The sequence below is a fragment of the Oncorhynchus keta genome, chromosome 7, assembly GCF_023373465.1.
Source record: "Oncorhynchus keta strain PuntledgeMale-10-30-2019 chromosome 7, Oket_V2, whole genome shotgun sequence".
NCBI lineage: Eukaryota > Metazoa > Chordata > Actinopteri > Salmoniformes > Salmonidae > Oncorhynchus > Oncorhynchus keta.
Window position 1 is genome coordinate 16,473,816 of NC_068427.1, and position 12,424 is coordinate 16,486,239.

The 12,424-nt window shown below is 40.2% G+C and overlaps 1 pseudogene; it reads right to left on the reverse strand.

Moving 5' to 3' along the window:
• Nucleotides 1-2,358: 2,358 nt before the first annotated feature.
• On the reverse strand, nucleotides 2,359-8,925 carry LOC118385811 (endothelin receptor type B-like; annotated as a pseudogene).
• Between the last annotated feature and the right edge of the window lie 3,499 nt (nucleotides 8,926-12,424).

Below are 12,424 nucleotides of genomic sequence, written 5' to 3' on the forward strand. Positions count from 1 at the left end.
ACCTGTTTGGAGAACTTCTTGGTCTCCATGGTGCCCCTTGCTTGGTGGTGTCCCTTGCTTAGTGGTGTTGCAGACTCTGGGGCCTTTCAGAGCAGGTGTAGATATACTGACATCATGTGACACTTAAATAAAGTCTACCAGCGTGCAATCTAACTAATTATGTGACTTCTGAAGGTAATTGTTTGCACCAGATAACGCAAGAAACAACAGTACATATGTCAAAGTAATTTATTGTGTTAAGTTGCCAAGTGTCCTCTTACTCAAGTGGAGGTGGGCTTTCAGCTCTAATGTTGCTCAGCTTGCTCCTGTAACCTTGACTTCAATATAGACTGCACCTCTTAAAGTGGCAAAACTTGAGGCGGATATTTTAAAATTTCACCTTTATTTAACCAGGTAGGCTAGTTGAGAACAAGTTCTCATTTACAACTGCGACCTGGCCAAGATAAAGCAGTTTGACACATGCAACAGAGTTACACATGGAATAAACAAACATACAGTCAATAATACAGTAGAAAAAGTATATATGCAGTGTGTGCAAATGGGGAGGTAAGGCAATAATTAGGCCATGGTGGCGAAGTAATTACAATATAGCAATTAAACACTGGAGTGATAGATGTGCAGAAGATGATTGTGCAAGTAGAGACACTGGGGTGCAAACATGCAAGATAAATAAATAAATACAGTATGGGGATGAGGTAGTTGGATGGGCTATTTACAGATGGGATATGTACAGGTGCAGTGATCTGTGAGCTGCTCTGAAAGCTGGTGCTTAAAGTTAGAGAGGGAGATATGATTCTACAGCTTCAGTGATTTTTGCAGTCTGTTCCAGTCATTGGCAGCAGAGAACTGGAAGGAAAGGCGGCCAAAGGAGGAATTGGCTTTGGGGGTGAACAGTGAAATATACTGTCTGGAGCGCGTGCTACGGGTGGGTGCTGCTATGGTGACCAGTAAGCTGAGATAAGGTTTGGCTTTACCTAGCAAAGACGAGTATATGACCTGGAGTCAGTGGGTTTGGCGACGAGTACGAAGCGAGGGCCAGCCAACGAGAGAGTACAGGTCGCAGTGGTGGGTAGTATAATGGGGCTTTGGTGACGGATGGCACTGTGATAGACTACATCCAATTTGCGAGTGTTGGAGGCTATTTTGTAAAGGACATCGCCGAAGTCGAGGATCGGTAGGATGGTCAGTTTTACGAGGGTATGTATGCCACAGGATGTTTTTGTGCTGGTCAAGGGCGTCAGGTCTGGAGTGAACCAAGGGCTATATCTGTTCCTGGTTCCATTTTTTTGAATGGGGCATGCTTTTTTAAGATGGTGAGGAAGGCACTTTTAAAGAATAACCTGGCATCCTCTACTGACAGGGTGAGGTCAATATCCTTCCAGGATACCCGGGCCAGGTCGATTAGAAAGGCTTGCTCGCTGAAGTGTTTTAGGGAGCGTTTGACCGTCGTTTGACCGCAGACCCATTATGGATGCAGGCAATGAGGCAGTGATTGCTGAGATCTTGGTTGAAGACAGCAGAGGTGTATTTGGAGGCCAGTTGGTTAGGATGATATCTATGAGGGTGCCCATGTTTACGGATTTTTGGGTTGTACCTGGTAGGTTCATTGATCATTTGTGTGAGATTGAGGGCATCAAGCTTAGATTGTAGGATGACCGGGGTGTTAAGCATGTCCCAGTTTAGGTCACCTAGCAGCACGAGTTCTGAAGATAGATGGGGCGTAATCAATTCACATATGGTGTCCAGGGCACAGCTGGGGGCAGAGGGTGGTCTATAGCAAGCGACAATGGTCAGAGTCTTGTTTCTGGAAAGGTGGATTTTTAAAAGTAGAAGCTTGAAATGTTTTGGTACAGACCTGGATAGTAAGACAGAACTCTGTATGCACCAACAACATAGGCATTTCTAAGGGACATAGACAAAAATACATACAGTCAACCACCAAACTATCAATTAATATGTTGTGGACAGACTTAATATAGCTGGCTGAAGATTTGGGTTCTGGGCTGCAGAAATTACTATCAACAGACTCAGATTTCCAAGATTTACTTTGCTGTAAATGTTCTTATTAACATGCAAACTAGCACTGTGAATGCCCTTAGATTAAACCTTTGCTATGAGTGTACGATGATTCCGCATTGACCTGTTCAGCTTTGGTCACTGTTTTCCAGGACTGTATTCTTCAACTATCACCTCCTCAAGTCATTGCCCTCACAAATGTAGTGGTGTCAGTCAGTGAGGCAGGAATGACCTTAAACAGAGTCCATACAGCATCCATCACACTGTCAGCCTATACCTCTTCTGTCTCATGTGTAAGAACTGAAATAGCAAAAAATGAGGAAGATTATATTGTATCTTACCTTAAAAACAGGTTTCAAATAGTTTGCTGACCATGTACAGAGCAATAGGGTTGATACAGGAGTTCAGCTATGCTATATTAATGCCAATATAGTACAGGACAAGAAATACACTAAAAAGGATGAGTGGATAAAGTAAGTAACACATACCACAATTAAAAACAGCAGTGACAATCGTATGTATCCTTTTACCTTACCTCAGTATCTGACACCTTTTGGGCTCCTTCTCATCATATATGGTGAGTTGAAAGACTCTGCTCAGGTACAGCGGTAACCACCAGAGGGCAAACACAAGCACTAAGCAAAACACTGCCTTGGCCACTTCTCGTCTCCGTGAAAACAGATGAGATTTATGTCAGACATTTTAATGTCATCATATGAATAAATATATTATGGAGGGAGCGCACTTGTCTACACCATGGGTCGCTAAATCCTGTCTTGGAGAGCTACTGGATGTGCAGGTTTTTAAAATTAATTTCCACCCCCATTTTGTTGGGGGGATATACATTTTTTTGCATTGTTGTTCTGAACCCATTAACTTCTCATCTATGTTTCAGAACCAAAAAGTTGCAAGTCTTGATTATTGATCAATGACCAGTCATCAGCCTTGGCACGCAAAGGCGCGTACACATCGATTAAAGCCATAAATAACTTGTTTAATTTCCTCCAATTTTGCCAAAAACAGAGTAGGCCTACGTTTATCATCCATATGAAATACACTTCAGCAAACTACAACTGACTCATCTCTGATTCATAATTTTCATATTTCAGGCCTAGTTTGGGAGCCAACAGGCTATATGTCTAAAGATAAACAACAGTAACTTCGTAGTGCTTTCACTATTACTCTAGCGAATTTATAAAAATATTTGTCAGGAAGAACAGGGCTACCCTTGCCTGATGACTCAAATGTAATTATTCTGCTGCTCTATGTTCTCTAAATACTTCAGTCTGAGACTGCCGTTGTTAAAGTCATCTGTGGGACTGACGTCATTTGTTGTGACATCAATATGAGGGTTGTTGTACAAAACAAAGTCATCAGCGATTGGATCATCTCTAACCAATCAGAAAATTAAAGCCAGTGACAAATTTTCAAAGCGCCACTTACCCACGTGTTCTGGCTCTGGGCCATCCCATCGGTTTCTTGGACCAATCAGCACAGTTAGAATGTATTTTGGCTTTCAGAAATCGTTTGGGAGGTACTCAGATCCAGACTCTATGAGGGGATTTGATTAATCTAGCCTTTTGCACCGGGTGTAAATTGATTGCATTTGTTTTGGAACTGGGCTACCTTCCAGGCGTGAGCCAGGTGCCTGCCCTGCTCTGTCAGATGGCGAAGTCGGCTCAAAACAAAAGTGATGTAATTAAGCACATGTAGTAATTTGCAGTATTCTGTTTTCCCATGCAAAAGTGATTGCTTTTGATAACAATATATATATATATTAAAAGGTAATTTACCACCTTCACAAGTGCAGTCTCAGTGCTATGATGGGGTCTAAAACCAGACTGAAGCATTTCGAATACATTGAATATCATAGCAAAGGGTCTGACTATGAATGTCAATACATTTGTAAAAAAACTGTTTTAGCTTTGTCATTATGGGCTATTTTGTGTAGATTGATGAGGGGGAAAAAACAATTGAGTCAATTTTATAATAAGGCTGTAATATAACAAAATGTGGAAAAATAATGAATACTTTCTGAATGCACTGTATCCCTAGTTTATATTGGCTGTTAACATGAATTACGTTCAGCTTCAAATGTAGGTGCAAACCGCAGTTTATTTCTGTAGCCTTTCTTGTTTTTGAAAATGCATCATCGTTTATGGCTGTAATGACAGGCTACATTTGCACAGGGGGGGGGGGGTGCAAGTTTTGTACTGTGATAAATGGAGTTTGTAGACATACTGTATGGCCACACATTGATTAATTCACCTGCGTGCAAGTAACTGCGGGGAACTGCACACGTGCGAGTGGGACAGGACTCTGTATTGAGGACTGGGTAGGAAACCCCATTCTCGGGTGTTGGGGAGCAATTGCGTTGAGGATACGGCATGAGTTCGCCAGGCGAGGAATGGCGGTGAGCACTACTTTGTTTTGGTAAAGCTATGACATGAGTTGGTTCTTTGCCTAGGGATAGGTTTCTACCAAGAACCGTTTTAATCAGAATAATCATTTTTGTAAGAAAAGCGTTCTTTGTAAATGGGGTTCTTCTACCTAGAACATTTAACATCCTAAGAACCGTTTTTGGAAGAAATAGTTATTTGATGATTCTTAGAACCATATATAATATTTCCCAGAATGCTCTATTGCAGTGAGATTTTCAGAATTGTTTGTTTTAATGTAATATCTGTGGTTTTGCATTTACATTGATTGGTCACTACATTTTATGCTACACGAAAATAAATAACACATTTTTCTAAACTAATCCAATCTGTTGGATATATTGCACCCGCTACTTAGAGGTTGTTCCAGGTTCTCAGTAGTCAACGTTCCCTACCCTGGCAGTCATTCTGAATGCAGGATGAGGGTGATTAATAATCCCACTTGTTGTCTATCCTAACTCTGGCTGGATTCCAATACACATCACTTTGCCAGCCAGCATAATGTAATTTTCAGGCCTGATGTGGCCTGTAAACCAGGCGATTCCTAACACCAATGTGTTAGTGTATAACTAGGCCCTCAAAGAAAGGCCTTGTGATTTAAGTAATGTATTGTCATAAATAATGACATTTTAAATTCTAATAAGGCTGGCGGAACAGTTCATAGGGGGTTCTAGGAAGAACCCTGCAAAGATAAAAGGATTCTCAGTAGAAGGGTTCTCATAGGCAGTTCTAGGAAGTACCTTTAGATGATAAATGGTTCTTTGTAGTACCCTTCCTAGAGGGTTCTAGGTAGAACCATATACAAGCTGTTCTTTGAGGAACCCTACCCAGCAACAAAAATAGTTCCCCTAATGTGACAATCCGAAGAATCCTGTATGGTTCTACTTAGCACTTTTTTTTCTAAGATTGTAGCTTGGACAGAGCCTGAAGAACAATGGGTGTATAGATGCAGAGACTGAGTGTTGGGCATTAGGCCGAAGAGTATCGAGCTAACATAGCTTAGCCTGACTTATCCCGAAGACGGGAGTGTGCGAGGGATGACAGCGTTTGGCATTCGGCTGAAGATTAGGAGCAACATAATCATTTCACACAGACTGTGTTTCTGGCCTCGGCTGAAGACTTGTGTGCGGGTGATTAGGACTATTTTGGCATCGGCCGAAGAGGAGGGGTGCTCAAGTGAACTTTGTCAGGACTTTGGTCTGAAGAAGAGCACAGTTTGCACTGTTCAATAAGAGATTGAGCCTGGCTGGAGCCAAATAATCATTGCCTAACAGATACAAACATTGGTTAGCAAAATAGTTTAGCAAAATACTTTACTCATCAGATTGTGCTCCTTTCCTTCTTGTAATAATTGCTCAACTAGCCTGTGGCCCGGTTTATTTGGGCGTGCCATTTTTGTTGTTGTTGAGCACGTCGCCCAAAAGTATGACTGCTGGGCTGGAGCAGAAAACTACACATCTAATAGCACTCCAGTTCTAGAGCTGGAGATTTCTGGTCTGTACTCACCTGTTCGGTATAGTTGCTCAGTGCATGCTCATTCCTCCTCAGAATCTTCTAGGTCATCAGAGTGTAGAAGACAGCCGTGCAAGCCAGCGGCATGCTGAAGTAGAAGCCGGAAAAGCCACCAGTCTTTTGCTGATTTATAAAACTGCTATGAAAACATAATAAAGAACAGTATTAGTGTTGCTGTTTCAGATTTGATCTAACTACTGGAATGTGATGATAAGCACACATCACTGGCTTCATTATATAATCAGTGTCATTTTCATTTATTATCAAAAGAAAACAAAAGAAAACATATTATTGACCTTATTTTCTATATTACTCAATTTTGTCTGGATTCACAAATTACCTGCAAGAACTGATTTTTGTTGTTGGGATGAAGGAGACATATTGTCAGATGTTGTCCTCTATGGTCCATTATTATCGTATCAAAGCCGACAACTTCAGGCACAGCCAAGATTGTTGATATAACCCATATCAAAGTTATTTCTACTGCTGTGCACGTTGAAACCCCAATGCCTTTGATTAGATTCCAGGATGCAACAGCTCGATACCTAGGAAATCAATAGGGAAATTATGTGGCTGGGGAGTGTTTTGTTCATTTTTTTTGTATTTTTTATTTATTCGTTATTTTACCTGGTAAGTTGACTGAGAACACGTTCTCACTTACAGCAACAACCTGGGGAATAGTTACAGGGGAGAGGAGGGGGATGAATGAGCCAATTGTAAACTAAAGAACAATGAAAGAACATATTAGAATTCCAAATCAAATCAAATCAACTCAAATCAAATCAAAATCAAATTTTATTTGTCACATACACATGGTTAGCAGATGTTAAATGCGAGTGTAGCGAAATGCTTGTGCTTCTAGTTCCGACAATGCAAGGCCTACTACAAGGCCTACTACAAAGATAATTAACTTTTGACATGTAGATATCAGCCAACTTTCACAATATTACTCTTCATATAACAATATTATTCATTCTCTGGTTTTGGCATGTTAAATGGAAGTAATATAGTTATTTCCAACTGCACTACATGACCAGAAGTATGTGGACACCTGCTAGTCGAACATCTCATTCCAAAATCATGATCTGCCCCTTTTATCAATTTTTGCCTAAAATGACATACCCAAATCTAACTGCCTGTAGCTCAGGACCTGAAGCAAGGCTATGCATATTCTTGATACCATTTGAACTGAAACACTTTGAAGTTTGTGGAAATGTTAAGATAATGTTGGAGAAAATTAGGAGAACATTGGATCTAGTAAAATATGATACAAAACATGTGTTTAGTTGTTTGTTTTTTAAATAAAAAAGTATCTTTTGAAATGCAAGAGAAAGGCCATAATGCAATGTTTTAGACTGATCCAATGAACCATTGCATTGCTGTTCAAACTTTTGTATCAAGACTGCCCAAATATGCCTAATTGGTTTATTAATAGATTTTCAAGTTCTAACTGTGCACTCTCCTCAAACAATCGCATGGTATTCTTTCACTGTATTAACTACTGTAAATTGGACAGTGCAGTTAGATTAATTTAAGCTTTCTGCCAATATCAGATATGTCTATATCCTAGAAAATGTTATTGTTACTTACGACACTGATGTTGGGCGATTAGACCTGGCTCGAAGTCGGCATTCCAATTCATCCCAAAGGTGTTTGATGGAGTTGAGGTCACGGCTCTGTGCAGCCAGTCAAGTTTTTCCACACCGATCTCGACAAACCATTTCTGTATGGACATTGCTTTGTGCATAAACAGGATGCTGAAACAGGAAAATAGCTTCCCCAAACTGTTGCCACAAAGTCGGAAGCACAGAATTGTCTAGAATGTCATTGTATGCTGTAGTGTTAAGATTTCACTTCACTGGAACTAAGGGGCCTAGCCCGAACCCTAAAAAATAGCCCCAGACCATTATTCCTCCTCCACCAAACTTTACAGTTGTCACGAACAGTTATTGTGCTGACGTTGCTTCCAGAGGCAGTTTGGAAATCAATAGTGTGTGTTGCAACCGAGGACAGACAATTTTTACGCACTACGTGCGTCAGCACTTGGCGGTCCAGTTCTATGAGCTTGTGTGGCCTACCTCTTTACGGCTGAGCCGTTGTTGCTCCGAGACGTTTCCACTTCACAATAACACTTACAATTGATCAGGGCAGCTCTAGCAGGGCAGAAATTTGACGAACTGACTTGTTAGAAAGGTGGCATCCTATGTCTGTGCCACGTTGAAAGTCACTGAGATCTTCAGTAACGCCATTCTAATGCCAGTGTTTGTCTATGGAGATTACATGGCTGCGTGCTCAATTTTATACACCTGCCAGCAATGTGTGTGGCTGAAATAGCCGAATCCACTAATTTAAACTGGTTTCCAGATACCTTTGTATAAGCGTATATAGTGTAACTTGGAACAGAAATGTGACTTGAATGTGCAATCCTCTTACCTGTCAATGCTCAAGGCACATAAACTCAGCTCTGTAATTCCAACAGATATTTTCTGGACGAAGGGAACTAGTTTACAGAGCACCAAACCAAATGACCAGTCCTCAGCCATGAGCTGCAAAGACATGTCAACATTTAGGTCAGGAAAAATAATTTGTAACCAACATAAACATACAAAAAAAAACGCTTTTATAAAACAATCAGATGTTGACCATTTTGATAATCAAATCGAAATCTATATTTTATGTCAGGATAGACAGTAACTGTACACCAAATTGCAAATAACTCACCCTGTAAGCGTTGATTGGAAAGTCTATCACGATATGCAGCATGTCCCCCAAAGCAACTGGCAATAAGAATGTTAGGTCCACTTTTGTTTTCATATATGATTCTCAACAGTGCTGAATTACCAACTATTCCAATGATGAATACAAGAGCAGACATCACAGTATTGATGTATTTGAATGTGTCTCTGATTCCAGTTGACACTAAGCACATATGATGGGGTGGGGTGTTTTGTCCTGGCATTTTGAATGAGGGAATGAAGCTATTGGATTTGTGGAGAGGATGTTTCAAAGAGTTGAATAGTAGGAGCTGGTTGTGGATTCTGATCTTTGGTCCCTGCACTGATTATTAAAACCATTCCATTGACGAGCAGCAGAGACAGAACTACAAAGCTACAATTTCCACTGTAGATGATTTCTTCAAAAACCCCGGCAATTTATCCTCAGGCAGCAATCTGCAAATGAGAATGTAAATCATTACTTGACACATTAGAACCTGGAGAGATACCAAAAACAAATCAAATTGGTATGAAGTCTATTTGATTACAACAAGAAGCATGAATGATTGTCTGTGAAAATATAGATAACTTTGAAATATGTCAGGTTACTAATCAATCCAACTTCAAATTGTTCTCCACAATCAGATAGCCAATTGTAGCCTAAACAAGCAGCAGTCTGTGGCCGAACTCACACAGCTAAGGCAGATGAAGGTTTTTTCAACCAATATTTTATTGGCAAGGTTAGTCATCAATCTGTCACCACAATTACTCCTCATACACTGAAATCTTGTCCTCGGCTTAGATCATACTCCACACAGGATAGAGCTGTGCTCTAAATCCAATAGGGGTTCTACCCATAGAGAACCTATTAAAATAGCATTTTCATTTCTAATTCTATGGTTCTACCATTGTAAATCCCATTTCAAAAACAGCAATGATAAAAGGCTTTTAGGGACATCTGACCCAGTATTTGTGCCAGTGTGTGAATCCTATGATGATCTTTGTGATTGAAACAAGTGTCCGTCTTGAGAGGCCATGGCCGTGTTCCTTAATAGGCGGCCCACCGGGGATTTTTATTTGCCCACCACAGGTTTTCTGAGCAAGATAACAATATATTTTGTATTTTTGTCATTTTGGTTGTTGGACATAAAACACTGTAAAATCACTAGGAAATCAGTTCAAAGTTATTTTAATTTGGGAACCTGTTCCCAAGTATTCCCACACATAAATAGAGACGCATACAGTATGTGATCATATCCCAATGTAATAAATGTTTAAATTATTTGGTTTTGGGGATTCTGTTTGGGATTCTTGTGGTCAATTTGCAGTGTACAAATGATTTATAACTATGTTCCAGACGCCAACCATCCGCTCAAGGAAAAATCGGCCCATGACTGAGTGTAATTGGGGACCCCTGGGCTACACTCTCAGAAAACAGGGTTCCAAAAGTTTTTTGGGTTGTCCCATAGGAGAACCCTTTTTGGTTTGAGGTAGAACCCTTTTGGGTTCCAGTAGAACTATTTTGGGTTCCATGTAGAACCCTCTGTGGAAAGGGTTCTACAGTACATGGAACCCAAAAGGGTTCTTCAAAGGGTTCTCCTTTGGGGACAGCCAAAGAACCCTTTTTGGTTCTAGATAGCACCTTTTTTTCTAAGAGTGTAGTAAATTACTAGAGGGGCAAGGTAATGAACCCTGAAAGTTCCAGTATTCTAGTTCTTAATTCTATGGGCTAGGGACATAGGACTAATGGGCAACACTGAATTCTAAATTTCATATGATAATAAAATGCATACTAAACTGTTGCCATGTATTTTATCAAAAATTCTCTCTGATGAGTCTGGGGATGCAGACGGATTCCAGAGAGTCTGGGGGTGCGCAATCATCCAAGATTCTGGACACGAGTGACTGCCCCTCGGATCTTAGCGGAGAACGTGCAAATCCCAGGGGGCCAGTTGACCTGTGACAATCAGGTCAAGACCCAGTGGTAACTCTTGTGATGGAAAGTTTATCTGCCAAAATTGCCCACCTACGGCGTTGGATGACATTTGGAAAGTCTGTGAAGAGGACAAAATACTTCGACCTCTTGGAAAGAGGGAGTACTGACTATGTCAATGCATAATCTTGTAATGTAATTGTTTTGTAATAGTATAGATTTTGAAGCAGATAGCCTTCATTGTGCAATGCTAAGTGAGAAAATATGAAAGAGCCATTTGCGGACTTTGCACAAAGATGAAGAATGTATAATGTGAGACATTTTTATTGTTTTAAGTTCGAGGTTTGCCTAAAATCTTCAAAGCAGTCTGATCCGATACAAAAGTATCAAGGCTTGTATCAAAGTCAAATTACCGTTGATGACGTTTGAAGCTTTGGACATCACATAACCATCTTAAGGCCGTCACATACTCTCCAGTTGAAAAGTGTCATGCCGTTTCACAGATGTATTATGACAACATTTTGTGATGTTTTGGTGTTCGGCTGTTCGCGTTTTTCTTGAGGCAAGTTGAAGTTCGGGAGCCAACGTCTACACCTATTTGTCCCTGACTGGTCGACTGGTCGTTTTCAAATAAAGGTCTTTAAAGGCTCATTGCAGTCAAACATGTGATTAGCCTGTTTTTTTTACATATATTTCCACATTATGAGGTTGGAATAATATTGTGAAGTTGTGAAAATTATGAAAATGCCCTTTTAGTGTAAGAGATGTTTGAAAGGACCGCCTGAAATTTCAGCCTGTTTTGGTGGGATGGAGTTTTGGCCTTCCATGGCAACATCACTATGCAGTAAATTATTTAGTAGATCAATGAGAAAGAGAGTGCCAAACGCCTCTGCCTGTAACTCATTTTCTGTTTTCCCCTCCCCACTAAGACCACTCCCAGACAGTCCTAGGAAAATTCTTACATTTTTTGTGTGCTATTTTTTGTTTATTTTGTTAGCATTGTAATTGAAAAGAATTACAGTACGATACTTAATTGTTACCCAGAAATAATTTTATATTGAGACGAAAACGTCTGCATTGGACATTATAAGGGAGTATGCAAGCACAGTCGTGCTTATGCTAGGAGCAAACATAACCCAGTCTGCAGTGGCCTTTACAGGGTGTCGGAACTGCTGGACAGAGAGAGCTGACCTCTTTTTATTTTTATCTAGATATTTCATCTGCTTGGCAGGTAGAAAGATAGCTCGGGGCGTAGAACCACACGACAGAGGAATCTTAAACCACAGCACACTAGTACCCCCCCATTAATAACCCCCCATGTAGTGACTGCCCATTACTGCACTGTAAACCATTTTCTGTCAAATGTACAGTAACTTACTGGCAGCAATTGGATTACAGCTAAAATAATCCATTATTTTACGGTACCAAAAATGTTACTGCAATCAAATTTACAGTATATTACTGGAATTGCCCATCCAGCGACATATTGCCCAGAGTACATTGCAAGTTTACATTTGGGTAATTTAGTGGGTGCTCTTGTCCTTAGCAACTTACAGTCAGCGCACTCGACAAAGGTTGATTTAAAAAAAAAACGCATATCAAAAGTCAAAGCAAGTAAAATGTGGCTTTAACAGTTAGTGAAAATGTTGTTGTAGTTAAGGATACATTGGTCTTCAAAATGATTGTAATATCTACCTACAGATCTTATAATATATCTCTGACTAGATAGTAGCAGTACAATACTGAGACAATCACACTAACTTGATGCCAGAGCAATAGAACACAATACAGTAAAGGTGACTATCAAAATG